The sequence below is a fragment of the Cynoglossus semilaevis genome, chromosome 14 (assembly GCF_000523025.1).
Source record: "Cynoglossus semilaevis isolate Cse_v1.0 chromosome 14, Cse_v1.0, whole genome shotgun sequence".
Lineage (NCBI taxonomy): Eukaryota > Metazoa > Chordata > Actinopteri > Pleuronectiformes > Cynoglossidae > Cynoglossus > Cynoglossus semilaevis.
The window spans coordinates 1,157,950-1,172,138 of record NC_024320.1 but is presented as its reverse complement, the minus strand read 5'-3'; the positions used below and the strand labels follow the sequence as shown (position 1 = coordinate 1,172,138).

Genomic DNA, 14,189 nt, shown 5'->3' with positions numbered 1-14,189 from the left:
CATGTGTAAAACAACAAGACTTAGAACTAAACCAAAAAACAATGACACTACACTTACAACCCTCGCTGAGAGAAACTGCTAAAATATCGGTCAAATAGCTTTATCTTTAGTTTTCTCTCTCTTTCTGTATATGTAAAAGCTTCTAGTCCAAAGAAAACTCCGCCCACTTGATCCTCCAATCCTGATGGCCTCGCCCAGTGGAGGGGCGTGGTCTGTAAGACAGGTGTTGGTGGCGGCCATTTTGTTTTGTTTTTTTTTTGTTTTTTTTTGCATTCCCACTTCTGCAGTTTCTGTTTGGAGGTTCAAAACAGGCTAAGTCTGCCAAAGCAGTTTTTTGTTTTTGTTTTTTAAGGGAGAAAAGCGATAAGAAACTGAAACTGTCCCAAAGAGGTTTGTTTGATCACTTGTTTAATTTTAGTACTTAAAATTATTTGCCAACTCTGTTTCTTCCTAGCTTTTTTTGCAATATGTGCTTTTAATTTTTGTGTTTAATTTATTGTATTTTTTTAAAATTGTGAATTAATTTAAGTGAACAAATTTTGTTGCCAAATCTCCCTCTAAACCTTTTCCCCTGATGATTATTTAGCTTTGCCAAAGTTTACATTGTATTTTTTCTTTCCTTTTTCTCTCTGATGTATTTATTTAAAAGGTGTTTTAGAACGCACTAGTTTTGTACTTAAGGATAATTTAATGTTATTTAATTAGATGTAATTGTTTTTTCTGCTGAATATTTATGGGTATTTAAGAATGTTAGTTGCATCAAAGATGCGGTGCTTACGCCAGGCCTGTTAATTTATTCTTTGTTAGCTTTACTACAGCCAATGAAATGTTGTGTTACGAATGTTTAGACTTGATGACAGAACAACGTAGGAATGTCGGAGTAGATATTTCTGAATGTCCTCACTCTCTCTAATTTTTTTGATTTTGGTTTCAATATTTTCCACAAAATGGAAACAATCTCTTCATGGCAGATGATCGAAGCGCTGCATCAGTTTTATTTCTTAATGATGGATTTTAATGAATGGGTTAATGTGTTCTATTTATTTTTGCTGCATCCTGCTGACCATTGTTGAAAAAGCAATGACTTTTCAGACTGATGTTTCTAGTGATACTTGATCAGGTGAAGTAAGGGCCACACACTGAGATGAACCAAGAGTCACCAAAGAGAACGAACTCCTCCAGAAGCCAAAAAGAACTGCGTGTGTTTGCATCCATGCAGCTTCTAAACTGTACAAGCTCCATTTCATTTCTAGCAAACGAGGATTCTTGCCGCAGATTTCACCTCAAACTGATGATACCCAATGACTCTACTAATGACTACATTTGTGGTGTTCATTTCACAGAACATCGCAGATTTGGATTTTAATCCGATCTCGCAAAATATAGCACAAAATAAACTAAAAGACATTATAAAATAATTATACATACAAAAGTTTTGGCGTTAAAAATGTGGATTGTCGTTTTGAAATTGAGATAAGCGCATTTGCGAACGATCGCTGGTAGCGTTGTTTACCTAGACGAGCATACTATTGGCTAATGCAATGTGTACTGTGGCTAATTGAGCATGCTCTTCTGTTCCTCAAGCTGATTGGCTCATGCATCGGAGCTTCTCTCAGCATTTCCCCTTGTCTGTCGGCCACTCTCTCGTTCAGTTCGCTCTGCGTCGCCATTCAACACTACCGTGAATATGTGGGAAAGGGTGATACAGTCTAGGGAGGGTTGATAACAGTGTGGAGGAGGTTGGTAAAGGGTACATATATACATAAGTAATATACCTCTACTTTGCGGATTTTCCCTTTTTGCGGTAGGTCCTAGAACGCAACTACCACGATAGGAGAGGGATCACTGTATAAGATTTTAAAACACTACATAGCTTGTGATGCACCCTTGCAAGTCCTTGGTAAAAACCTGAAGTTTGAGATGAAAAATCATGCAGCGCAACATGAAGATTCCAAAATCCAAACTCTACGGTACCCTGTACAAACACAGGAGCAGATTCAGTCACTGTGCTACCAGAAGATGATGTGATTCCATGAATGCAAACACACCAAGTTGTTATCGAGGAGAAATTCCCCAGAAATAGTCCCCTTAGGCTACTGTAGCTGCTTCCGAGACAGACTTTGTGAGTGTGTAAAAAAAAAGGATACAAAAAAGAAAAACTTTCTATTTCAGTAGTGAGAACCAGAGAGGCTACCTCACTGACTTTCCATTTGTCTTTTTAGTCGTGTTGATGAAACCAAAGAAACCAAAGAACTTTCGTTTTTTTTTTTTTTTTCCCTTCTTCTTCTTCTTCTTTAGTACGGTCTGCGCCAGGCTCTATGCTCCTGTGTTTTCTCTCCTGAATGGAGGTGCCACATTTTGTCCCGTTCACTCTTTTTTTTTACTTTCCTTTCTCTCTGTCTCTCCCTCTCTCTCTCTCTCTCTCGGCACTCCTTCCTTTTACAAGAGGAAGAGCCCAGTGAAGCATCAGGGTCAGGTCAGATGAGTAAAGGCTGCAAAACATTGATTTTACAGACTATTCTCTAACCACCCGTGTTTAATAATTAACCTTTTGGATTTTCTCCTTAAAAATAATACCTTCAACCAACTCAAAGTAATGAGGCGGCATTCATTTTGAATTTTAGTAAAGGCACAACTGAAATAGGAGTGATTAAACACTTCGGTTTGTTATTGAAAATTTCATGCATGGCATAGGGGAGGGAAAATACATTTTTAATTAAATCAATAGTGATGATCAAGTATTCTGCTTTTCCCATTTTTTAATCCAACATGGCTCATTAAGTTTTCAGGTTAGTTCGCATCAAAGGAACTACAGTATTTTAGAGAGCGAACTGCAGTGGGACTGAGATCCTGGTCTAAAAGAATCCTAAATCATTACAAACTGCAGACTTATCAAAAATTAAACCAAAAAATAAAATCACAAAATGTATCAGGGGCTTGAGGAGAATACATATTTACCAATGTTCCCGACAGACAGCGATCAGATTACCACTTACCACATGGGAAGTTATAAAATCAAATCTATATTATTTTCTCCTGGCGACTGATTGTAAAATGATCACAATATTTCTCAACTATCTTTAATTGAAATTTTAAAAATTACGTTTAAGACAAGATAATTAAATGCATTCTTCCTTTTAAAAGTAAAGCCAATGAAAAGTAATATCTGTACAGAACAAGTAATAATTGCAATAAGACTTTTCCAACATATTAGTATCGCCCTGTGAGTATTTTAAACATAATTCTTTACAATCAAGCAGATATTTTACACATTTTAGAATTTAACTAAGAAAAACTTGGAAAATACTAGGATGGCCAGAAGACAATACAGCAGAGGATCTTAAAATATCAAACCATTCCTAAGACAGTGGCTGGCTTCATCCATCAACTGTGTGCTATTCGACCATACGCTGATGATACCCTGATATTTGTATATAATGACCAAATTTTCATCCTCTTATTTAAACTCCAAAGACCTTGTTCATGTTAATACCAATGACTAAATTCAGTTTAAAACTGGAACTGAGCCATTTTGTCTCCCAACATAGAAGCGTCGGACTTTAAAATCAATGTTGGGATACGAATGGTTCAGGGACAAACGTGTGGCGTCTCAGAGGGGAGGGTTTTCACCTCTTCTGCTGTCACTCTTTGCACTTCCAAAGTGGGGCAGCTTTAAAAAAACCAAACCATAGAGGGCGCTTTTGTGGCAAAGTATGAGATAACCTAGGATGAGTGCCTTGCTTGAACCAAAGCGTAGTCTAGAACTCTCTGATTTCCTATCATCTCTCCCTGCCTCTCTGTTCCTGTGACATACAAATAAATACCTCGGCTCCAGAGCCTGAGTTTCTGCTCCGCTCTCTGGTGCTTTGCAACGCAATCAACGCAAAGAAATCCAGAGTAAATACCAAAGGTTTCCTATTCTGTTTGACTTTTAGTCCTTTTCTAGGCTGCATTTCCAACTGAAAGTGTATTTTCCATGTCTTTGAGGTCCAGAAAGGATCAACTCAAAAAAAAAAAGATTGAAACAGGTTTTTAGTTGTATATGCTATGAGACAAAGTCAACATTTTTCTGGGAAAAAAAAGCAACATATTTTCTTCAAGTTGATTATTTTGTATCCTGATCGGAGATGGTCTGTGTATTTTGATACAAGCTAATATGTGATTGAATGAATTTCCAGTGGAAATGCAGCTCCACCCCTCCCTCCCTCCCTCCCTCTTTCTCTACCCTCAAATGGTTGCAAAGCTTTAAAAATAAACACATGGAGACAAACATGTGAGTGTTGTGCGCAGACCGTGCTCTCTTTAACCAAACTGTTGCAGATATACCTCATAGACACTAGCGGTAGGACGATGTTATATTAGCGTATGTCATAAATGATCCACTTGCCCTTTTTCCTCTTTTTGGTAACTGTAACTTAAAAATGAAAAAAAAAAAAAAAAAAACGGGGGAGAAAAGCTTTATACATTTTTAAGTTTCCTTTTTTGTAATAGTTGAAAAGGTGCGCTAAAACCAAAAATGAAAATTGCTTGTCTTTTCTTCTATGCTCTCTTTGTTGTTAATGTATTCCTGTTTTCTCTGCTGAGGATTGAGGACTTTAGGATATTGTTTTGGGGAAGGGGGGGTCTCTTATTTTGAAGGGCTCACTTTGCCCCTCATGTATGTTTGTTTTCTTTTGGGATCGGGAATATTGTTGAAACGATGCCAGAATAATAACGGCTTCTTTGATCCATAGATTTCTTTGAATCCGACCATGTTTCGACCTGATTTTCACGCGTCATTTGATTTCCCTCATGTGTTGAACTAGCGTTACACGTACATTATTCATACAGCGGTGTTATAGCGCAGACTTTATGCATGACTATATTTACGATTAGCTAGCCGTGTAATGCATTGTGATTCTTATTATTATTAACCTTACCATTAGCACCCTCTCATTTCATTTCACACACTGTATGCTAGACCACACAGCTTTACGTTACCTTGTGTAACCTTTGACCTGCTGATTCTAAAACACGTTTTAGAATTGAACAACACCGACGCTGGCTTAGCCAAGTGTGCTAGCCGATGCAAGGTTCACCCACGTACATACACCGTTTCTAAATTTGCCCGTTAAGCCCTCAGATCGACTTTTAAATAAATCATATTGACAAATATACTTGAAGTAAACCAATGACAACATGGCAAATACGTTTTTGATTCCTAAAAGCACTATAAAAAAAACAAAAACTCAAATTGACACTGACAATATGAAATGCCTCTAACATGTGAGTTTGGTTAGAAGGTTGACCAATGTATGTATAGTCCAACACTATTGACAGTAACATAAAAAAAATTGTTGTTTTTTTTATAAAGATCGGTTACTGTGAATGTACTGCACATGCTAACTAACTGTTGGCTTGCCGCGCATTTAAAGATAGTACGTTTGTGTGAGCGAAGCATCAAAACAGGCACTACTACATCAAACTGAACTCATCGAAGTCTTGTAGGTTTAGTTTTTTATCAGTGGTGCGAAATGTTAAATCCTTAAAGTATTATCTTTTGGGTAGCACAGTACAACTAGAGTATTATCTTTTGGGTAGCACAGTACAGCGTAAAGGCAGTGTTTGTCTTTTGGAGACTTGCAACAGAATAAACTAACTGTTAAACATGCTAACTTTCAAAGCTAAAGTCAAAAGAATACACTCACTTGTCAAAAGCAGTGCTATTCAGCTATTATCTTAATTAGCTTAAACAATCCACCAAACCTCACTGAAGAGCAAACAAAAATGAGCAAGAGAACAAATGCTAACAGCTATCGAACAAAGGACAGGGTACCTCTAAGGGATATTCGTACTTGGAAACGGAACAAAAAATGACGTTCAGTGATAAATGCTGACCAAGTTTATTCAATGTTGAACATTTTGACCGATGCTAACAGGACACCCTGGTGTGTTAGCTTGTGTATAACAGTTGTATTCGTCTTCCAACGATTAGCGTCAGATCAAACTGCTGATCTGATCCCAGAACAGTTTTAGCCAAACACACAATAGTGCAGACAAACAACTGATCTCATTATCAGCAATAACAGCAGGCGACAGGTCAAAGGTGAACGTGTCCGATTCTGTCAACAGAATCGTTTTTTTCGTTTTCAGTTCCTTACAGGCTTCACATCGTCATTCCTCACCAAACTGTGTTATGAGAATCACTCACTCGTTCACTTTGAAAACCTCATCAGTAGTCCTTTCCTGATTCTTCTGTTTACTCGTTGTTGTTGTTACTGGTTTTTTTTTCTTTTTTCTTTTGTTTTTTTTTGTTTCCTTCATAGTCGTCATACGGTAATCGAAATGGGTGAAAACGAAAAGGAAAAAAAAAATCAAATTATGCATTTTTATTTTTTTACATTTGGTTGGAACAGAAAAAGAGACGTGACTGAAAACACGGCGGTGTGGAATCAAAGGATATTGGGAAGAATTAATGTTGTTCCACTCTATGTATAAAAGACTGAAAAAAAAAAGTCAATAAAGAAATCACAATGGTCTTATCCATGTACAGATGAGTTTCTTCTGCCGTCTATTTTTTTGTTTACCACAGCACACATTCCTATTCTTTGAGGTTTTTGAAAAAACAAACGAAAAGCAAACGTTAACCCCCTACTGAAAAGTCTGACGAAAAGCAACAACGAAAACAATGACAAATTGTGTTCCATGAAAATCCAATCTATAAATATTGGCCTTTTCCTTTTACTACAGCTGCAGATAGCGAATGTAGAAAAAAATGGAAATGTTTACTTTTAAAATAAATCAATATTTTGGTCTCATACATAAATGGAAATGTTTACTTTTAAAATAAAACAAACAATATTTTGGTCTCATACATGTGTTAGCTTAGTTAAAAAACAAAAAAAGTGAGCCACAGCTGAACTCTAAATGAGGGATATTTCTACAGTAGAACAAGGTTCTTCACAGTCCAACCTTCAGCCAACGGTAAAAAAAAAAAATCTATCTCCTCCTTCTCATCTGTTGTCATGTCTACCCTGCTATTTGTTTTCCTTGTTTCCAACTCCTCTAAAGTGGTCTAGCACCCCCTAGAGACGTGGATGTACTGCGATCATACATGCGTGTTAGATCATTCAAGCGGGCACCACGCTCGTATTTATGGACAATTTCACGTAGATAACGCAAACACAATACGGAAGACTCGCGGGAGATGCGTATGGAAGTCGACGAACACGTGAACAAGTGAACGAGTGAGGCAGCGCAGGTAGCTCCGAGTGCTCGGCCACCTAGCGTCGGCGTCTGCAAGCGTGCTTGTATCTCAAATCTTTATCATATCTCAAAGCAAAAATTCTGTATCACGGAATACTTGTATGTCGGGATCCTCGTATCTCAAGGTATTGAGATACGAGGATCTCATACCTTGAGATTGCAAATATTAACTTTTCCCCTGCCTGGTTGGATGAGGAAGACCAGTAAAGACCCACTGGTTGTTTGGTTTCCCACACTCCGTCTCCGTTATCTGGAATCTGACCCACGGGTAACAGAAAGACAGTGTTAATGGCTACAACATGAAGCTCTGTTTCCCTGGAAACACCCAGAGGACGAGGATGGAATGATGGAAAAAAAAAAAAAAAAAAACAAGAACGGGGGAGGTGGAGGACTGACAGTGTGGACAGATGAGAAGAGATGGACACTGGTGTGATCACACACAGAGAGAGACAGTGACACAGAGGCCAGAGACACAGGCAGAGAGAGACAGCAATTAAAGACAGAAACAAAGAGTGGCCGAGAAGGATGGAGGAGAGGTTGGGTGGAAAAACAGAAAAGACAACGGAAAATCAAATAAAAAGTTTGCATATACAATAATAATTATATTTTGAATGTCAAAATATTAAGAAAAAAAACTGAATTTTTTGGGGCAGTTCTGGTTGATGTAAAAATCCCAGTTCATTTTTTTGTTTCCTTTTTCATTTATTAAATCTCTTTTGTTTTTCCACCCATTTCGTAACATCTCTTTTCTTTGATAAAATTTCTTCCAATCGCGTTTCTCTCCACCTGTCTTCTTTCTCTCCACCCGGCTCTCGCTCCTCCCTCTCATCTTCCCCAGTTTTGTCTCAACTCCTTACGCCTTATTTTCTCTCTTTAATTTCTGCCTTTCTCCCCTCATCTTCTTTTTTTTTTTTTCCTGTCCCGTTGTCTTTCTTTCATTTTCCTCTCTCTTCTCCCAATTTCTCTCCCACTTTGCTCCTCGCTCCGTCTCTTTCTTTCTCAGCAGAAATCAATGGTAGTTCTCCAAATAGGAGGTCACGGGGGTTGCAGGCGCTGCCGTCGCGGCTTTTCAATTACTCACAGCCTGCAGTCATCACAAAAACACACACACACACACACTCCATACCTCCCCCACACCACCCCTACAGATCTGGTTGGACAACAGATAAAGACATTCAGGGTCAAAAAAATAAAAAATTTTCAGATTTAAGGCGAAGGAATAACGTTCTAAATGTAACTGTACCAGTTCATTCAGAATCAGCTGTTTATCTGTTGAGTCTGGTGAGCGTTTCTACTTGGAGCAGTACAGCAAGCGTATTAAACCCTGTTGAGGCTCAGCTTCAACAGACACTGGATAAGGGTTTTTTTAAACTGTGGGAACTTGATGCTAATTGGATACATAATAGGGGGAAAAAACACAGCAGTTTTAGACAAGCTGGGAGTCTGAGATTGCTCAAGAAAAAGCTCAAGAACGATTGACAGCACGTTTGAAAAATGGAGTGAAAATTGTCGACAAAGTGGTGGGCAGCCTTGAACACCTAACGTTCTGCGCCCCCCCCCCCCCCTCCTTCAGTGTCCCGTACGGCGTTCTATGAGGTTGAAAAGTTTGATCAATTGCACACCGACAAGTGTCACCTGTCAGCCGCTGCGATGTGTATTTTCAGAGACTAAAATGAATGAAAACAGGTTGTTTTAATTATACCTCAGCACCGTGATCTTTAAAATTTAGAATTACAGTTGTATGAACAAACTAAAATAAAATATATTTAAATTAAGCATTCAATATGTATTTCCCAAAGCCACAGGGAGCCACATGTAGTTTTGGAGCCACGGGTTGCTGACCTCATTTGTAGGCAGATGTCAAGAGTCAAACTGTAACATGGTAACTACCCTGCCTGCTGATATATATATACAATATATATATATACACAGTATATATATATATATAGTATATATATACTGTATATATATATATACAGTATATATATATATATATACACAGTATATATATATATACTGTATATATATAGTATATATATACTATATATATACTATATATATATATATATAGTATATATATACTGTATATATATAGTATATATATACTATATATATATATATATATACATACACATATATACACACATATATACACACACATATACATATATACACATATACATACATATGTATATACAGTATATATAGTTGTTGCGGAGTTTATATTTAAATAACTGAACCTATAAAATACAAACTTCACCTGCTTTACAGACCGAAAAGCAAACAGCAAAAAGAGTTTTGCTGGTTCTGGGCTCCAGACAATAAAAATCTAATGAAAATTCATGTTAATTCATGTAAAAAAACAGACTAAGAACCTGCTTCACTTTCTGCTCAACCTCCAGGTGCTACAGTGGGACAGTGGATACCATTCCTGCCTAACAGGGGTATGTGCATGGGTTGTGTAAGGAAAGGGGATCCAACAGAAACCCTTTGTCAAATCAAAACCTAGACTCCCTCTGTGGCGCCCCCTTGTGAAGAGACAAGTGGAAAGTGATTCTTCTTTCTGATAGACTTTCATTTCGTACCGAGTTTCCCTCTCTCTCTCTCTCTCTCTGTTTCCCCCGGTAGTTCTTCGTCTCCCATGCGTTTAAGAACCAGACACCAATCATTTTTCGACACAGTCTACAGTTCCAGCTCGTAACCCCGGACAGTCTTCAGTGTTCAGTTCCCGTCAGTGCAAGCGCCCATCATACCTGGGGAGGACCAGGAGCACCTCACACCTGTGTCCTCCTCACAGATGCTGCGATGGTCATCAGACCAGAACATCTCAGTTCTTTGTCAAGAGGCTCCGCTCTTTACACCTGCACGCTTCCCTCTCACAGAGTCTGTGTCCCACTGTTTCCAGATCACTCACTTCATCTGCGACTGAGGGAGGTGAGGCTTGAATGGAGACAGCGGGGGGAAAAAATGAAGAAGAAGAGGAGAGGAGCAGAGGCCAGAGTACGGTAGGAGAAGCTGGAATATCAGAGGAAAGAAGATGAGATGATAAAGAAAGAGAGACAAGAGGGGGGGAAAAGATGAGAGACGAAAAGGTCAGGGAAGAGGAGAAGGGAGAGAGGGAATTGAAAGGAGGAATTGTAGCTGGCTCAGATGAAGAGGAGGAGGAGGAGAAGGAGGAGAAAAGTGGGGAGGCACCCAGCCCGACACCCTCAGGGGTTATTGGGTCGTGGACAGCCAATCTCTCTCGGCTTAATCAACAGCAGCAGAGGTGATTGCAACACCGCAGGGGACTGCTGGGAAAAAAAAGATGGAAGGAAGAACGGAGGGGTGGGGGGGGACCAGATAGAAATGAATGGGGAAGGTGTGCAGAAGAGGGGAGGCGAGGGGTGATGAGGAAAAGATTAGAAAGGGATGGGGGGGCCAGGGATGAGGATGGAGGAGAAAGATGAGGGAGGAGAGAGGATTGGACAAGGTACCAGTGGGAAAAGAGAAGAGGAAGGAGAAGTCAGAGGAGGAAGGTCAAAGGGCCTGTGGAAATAAAGATGGAAAGCAGGAGGAAGTTTAAAAAAAAGAGACAAAAACTGACATTTTAAAGCCATTGAAATCAAACCTTCTGATTTCAAAACATTTTCTTTCAGATTTTGGGAATAGATATGGAATTACAGCGCTAAATTCCTGTTTAAGGCCTGTGGCCGGCGAGTAATCGTGGCACTTGGACTGTTTTTATGATGTCAGCAAATCAAGGAAATCACTGTTTTTTTAACTGCATGGAAGAGAAAATAGGGCCCAGAAAGACAAAAGTGTAAAAAAGATTTAAAAAAAAAAAAAAAAAAAATCTATTTTTTAAGGCCACATAATGCTGTTTATGCAGGATTTTAACTTTGACCTATTTGTTGGCTATCAGCTACTTATTTTAGCATTTTTGCTAACACATGCCAACTATTGCACTAGGAATTGAGACGGCGGAGCAACAGAAAATGGCAAAAAAAGAAAGAAAAAAAAAAATCGGTCAGTTACACCTGGAGCAAAGAGGCCCATTTTTTATACTAAGGTAGTTTTTATATTTATATATATGTGTTTCTTGATTTGTCTAAATTCAGGGAAAGAAAAAAAAAAGTTTTTTGAGTACACAAACAATATGGCATCATCTGTCAAGAGTTTTACTCAAAGCACAAAACCAGCAGAAATTGTCTTATTTTACAGGAAGACTGTTCAAGCTTGATTACACGCACTCAAATGTTTCGGAAAGATGAAAAAGAAGACAACAGAAGTGTTCCTATACACATTCAGAAAAACAAAATAAAAAACACCATGACCATGTTATTTGAAGAAGCTTCCATTCACCGAGTGAACGTGCCGACACTCGATGTGAAGAAGCTTCCATTCACCGAGTGAACACGCCGACACTATGAACTAGAAAACAAGTTTATACATTTAGACCTCCACATGTTCCTTACGAAACATGCATGGTTGGTTTTTTTTTCTTAAACCAGGTGTAAAAGGCACATCAAAATAACTAAGGTCACCAGCTGAGGGGCTACACTTCACTTTCAAAAAACCTTAACATAAACTCTGCCCTTGGAATTCATTCACTTTAAATTGGGTGACACTGTTCTTGGTTCATTTGTCTTTTGGTAAATCAAGGATTGGACAAGTGGGAAAAGGTCTTATTAACATTTAAGACTTTGAGGTAAGATTTTAATGAAATTCTAAAATGCAGCTTGACCAAGACGGTTGTTTAGTGAAACTATAGGTTCAATTAAAAAATAGTTTTCTAATAATCTCTGCAGTACTTCAAGTCTACAGTATAACCTCAATGCAAAACATGTTGCTGTGATGGAATGGAAACCAGAGCTAACATTAGCTACAACAGTCCTGGCACAGACACCAGAGCTAACATTAGCTACAACAGTCCTGGTAAAGACACCAGAGCTAACGTTAGCTACAAAAGTCCTGGTAGAGCCACCAGAGCTAACATTAGCTACAACAGTCCTGGCACAGACACCAGAGCTAACATTAGCTACAACAGTCCTGGAACAGACACAAGAGCTAACATTAGCTACAACAGTCCTGGAACAGACACAAGAGCTAACATTAGCTACAACAGTCCTGGTAAAGACACCAGAGCTAACGTTAGCTACAAAAGTCCTGGTAGAGCCACCAGAGCTAACATTAGCTACAACAGGCCTGGTACAGACACCATAGCTAACGTTGGCTACAACAGTCCTGGTACAGACACCAGAGCTAACATTAGGACACTAATGTACAGACAAACTGTGTACCAGCCCACAATACACCAGAACCACACAAAAAAAGTCTTGAATAGCTCCAAATGTACTTTGAGTTTATAGTATTCTGTGAATATAGCAGATAGGTGGAAAATGTACAGATGCATTAAGCTGAAACATATAGAAACCTTAAAATATCTGGCCATAATGATAGCAACAACAATCTACTGGTTTCTGTCATTCAGTTTACCACCTCAAACACAGCCCCAAAATTACACACACTGGGAAGGGGAAACACGGTCAGAAGTCCAGCTACTCTGCCATTTGAAAACATGGAAGACCACAAAAATGTTTTTCAGTCACTCCCAACTCCCTCTATCTATCTATCTTTTTCGGGGTTGCGGGGAGCCAAAGCCAGTAGCCAACACCTGAAGGGGAGTGGAAACCCTGGACAGTTCTCTAGTCCATCACAGGGCAACGTACAACCATTCACATCAACACATATGGTCACATATGATGCACATGTGATCTTCGTATCGTAGGGCGAGAGCGATAACCACTTCCTCCACCACGAGACCCCAAACAAACTTTTCCTCGTTTACACTTTCAGCAGTATCTGCACACAATGAAACATGTACATACTTTCTTATACTGTACGTACAGTGGAACTTCTTAAAGCCGAGGCTACTACACAACAATATACATATCTAATGAATGTAAGGTGAAAAAGGTACATTGAGAATTCCCTCAAGTTTGGCTGTGTGAAGTACAAACCTGTACCCACACCAAAGTCCATAGAAGAAGTCATGGATTTTTTCCCACTACTGCCACCTGTCTTCAGTTTGTATCATGTAGTAAGATAAAACCCAGTGTCTCACACACAGAATTGACAGAAGAGTGCATTTGAATTATCTACAGACGGTAGCAGTGGATCAACACAGGCCTTGAAACATAATGTTAAAATGTTGTTTTCCCTATTTGGACTTCAGTGCATTTTGAATCAAATTTAAGTCTTCCTTCGATATTCTACAAAGTCAGTAATGGCAATGTGTTAAACTATCATACCCCACTCTTTAAAAAACATAAAGCAGGACTGTCCCTTTAGAATTCCACAGAATCTTTGAAAAAAGTATGTTAATTACCCTTTATGTTTTACAATCTGCCAGTGTTTTAACTGTACAGGGGAAAACCAAAAACAAAACAAACTTCATTCTTTTTCAACATATTCAGCACCAGCATTGATGAGGGATCAACAGTAGGTGGTGCTCATGTTCACAGCAGCGTGTCTTTTTAATGCCACTTTTTTTTTTCCCCCCACAAAGCTGATGCTCAACAAACATCTATATTGTCTTTTTTTTCTCAGCACCAGCAACTGTAGAGGCGGGGCTTCAACGGTCTGCACCAATCACACAGCTGGGAATGATCGCACAGAATGGGCCGAGCCACGCAGTTGAAACGCCAGTGGTGTGAAGCGGAATGAAAAATGCGAAACCAAATACGATTTCAATTTGCGTTGTGCGTGTGCGCGGCGTCGTTACAGTCTCCAATGGTTGCCTAGGCAGCACGATTGAGACATAAACAGCGTTTCTGATGGAGGTTCGCAGAGGCAGTGGTTAGGACGGTACTACAAGCAAAGCAGGAAGTATATAAAAAACAAATACACAAAATAAGCTGTTAGGCTGGATATTTAAAGCGTTCAAACTTTTCCATTTAAAA

The 14,189-nt window shown here is 39.0% G+C and overlaps 1 protein-coding gene across 1 annotated transcript in view; it reads right to left on the bottom strand.

Annotated features, from left to right (window-relative positions):
• Window positions 1–14,189, bottom strand: part of LOC103389085 (ephrin-A5-like) — a 1,154,841-nt gene that overhangs the window by 715,975 nt on the left and 424,677 nt on the right. The window lies entirely within an intron of this gene.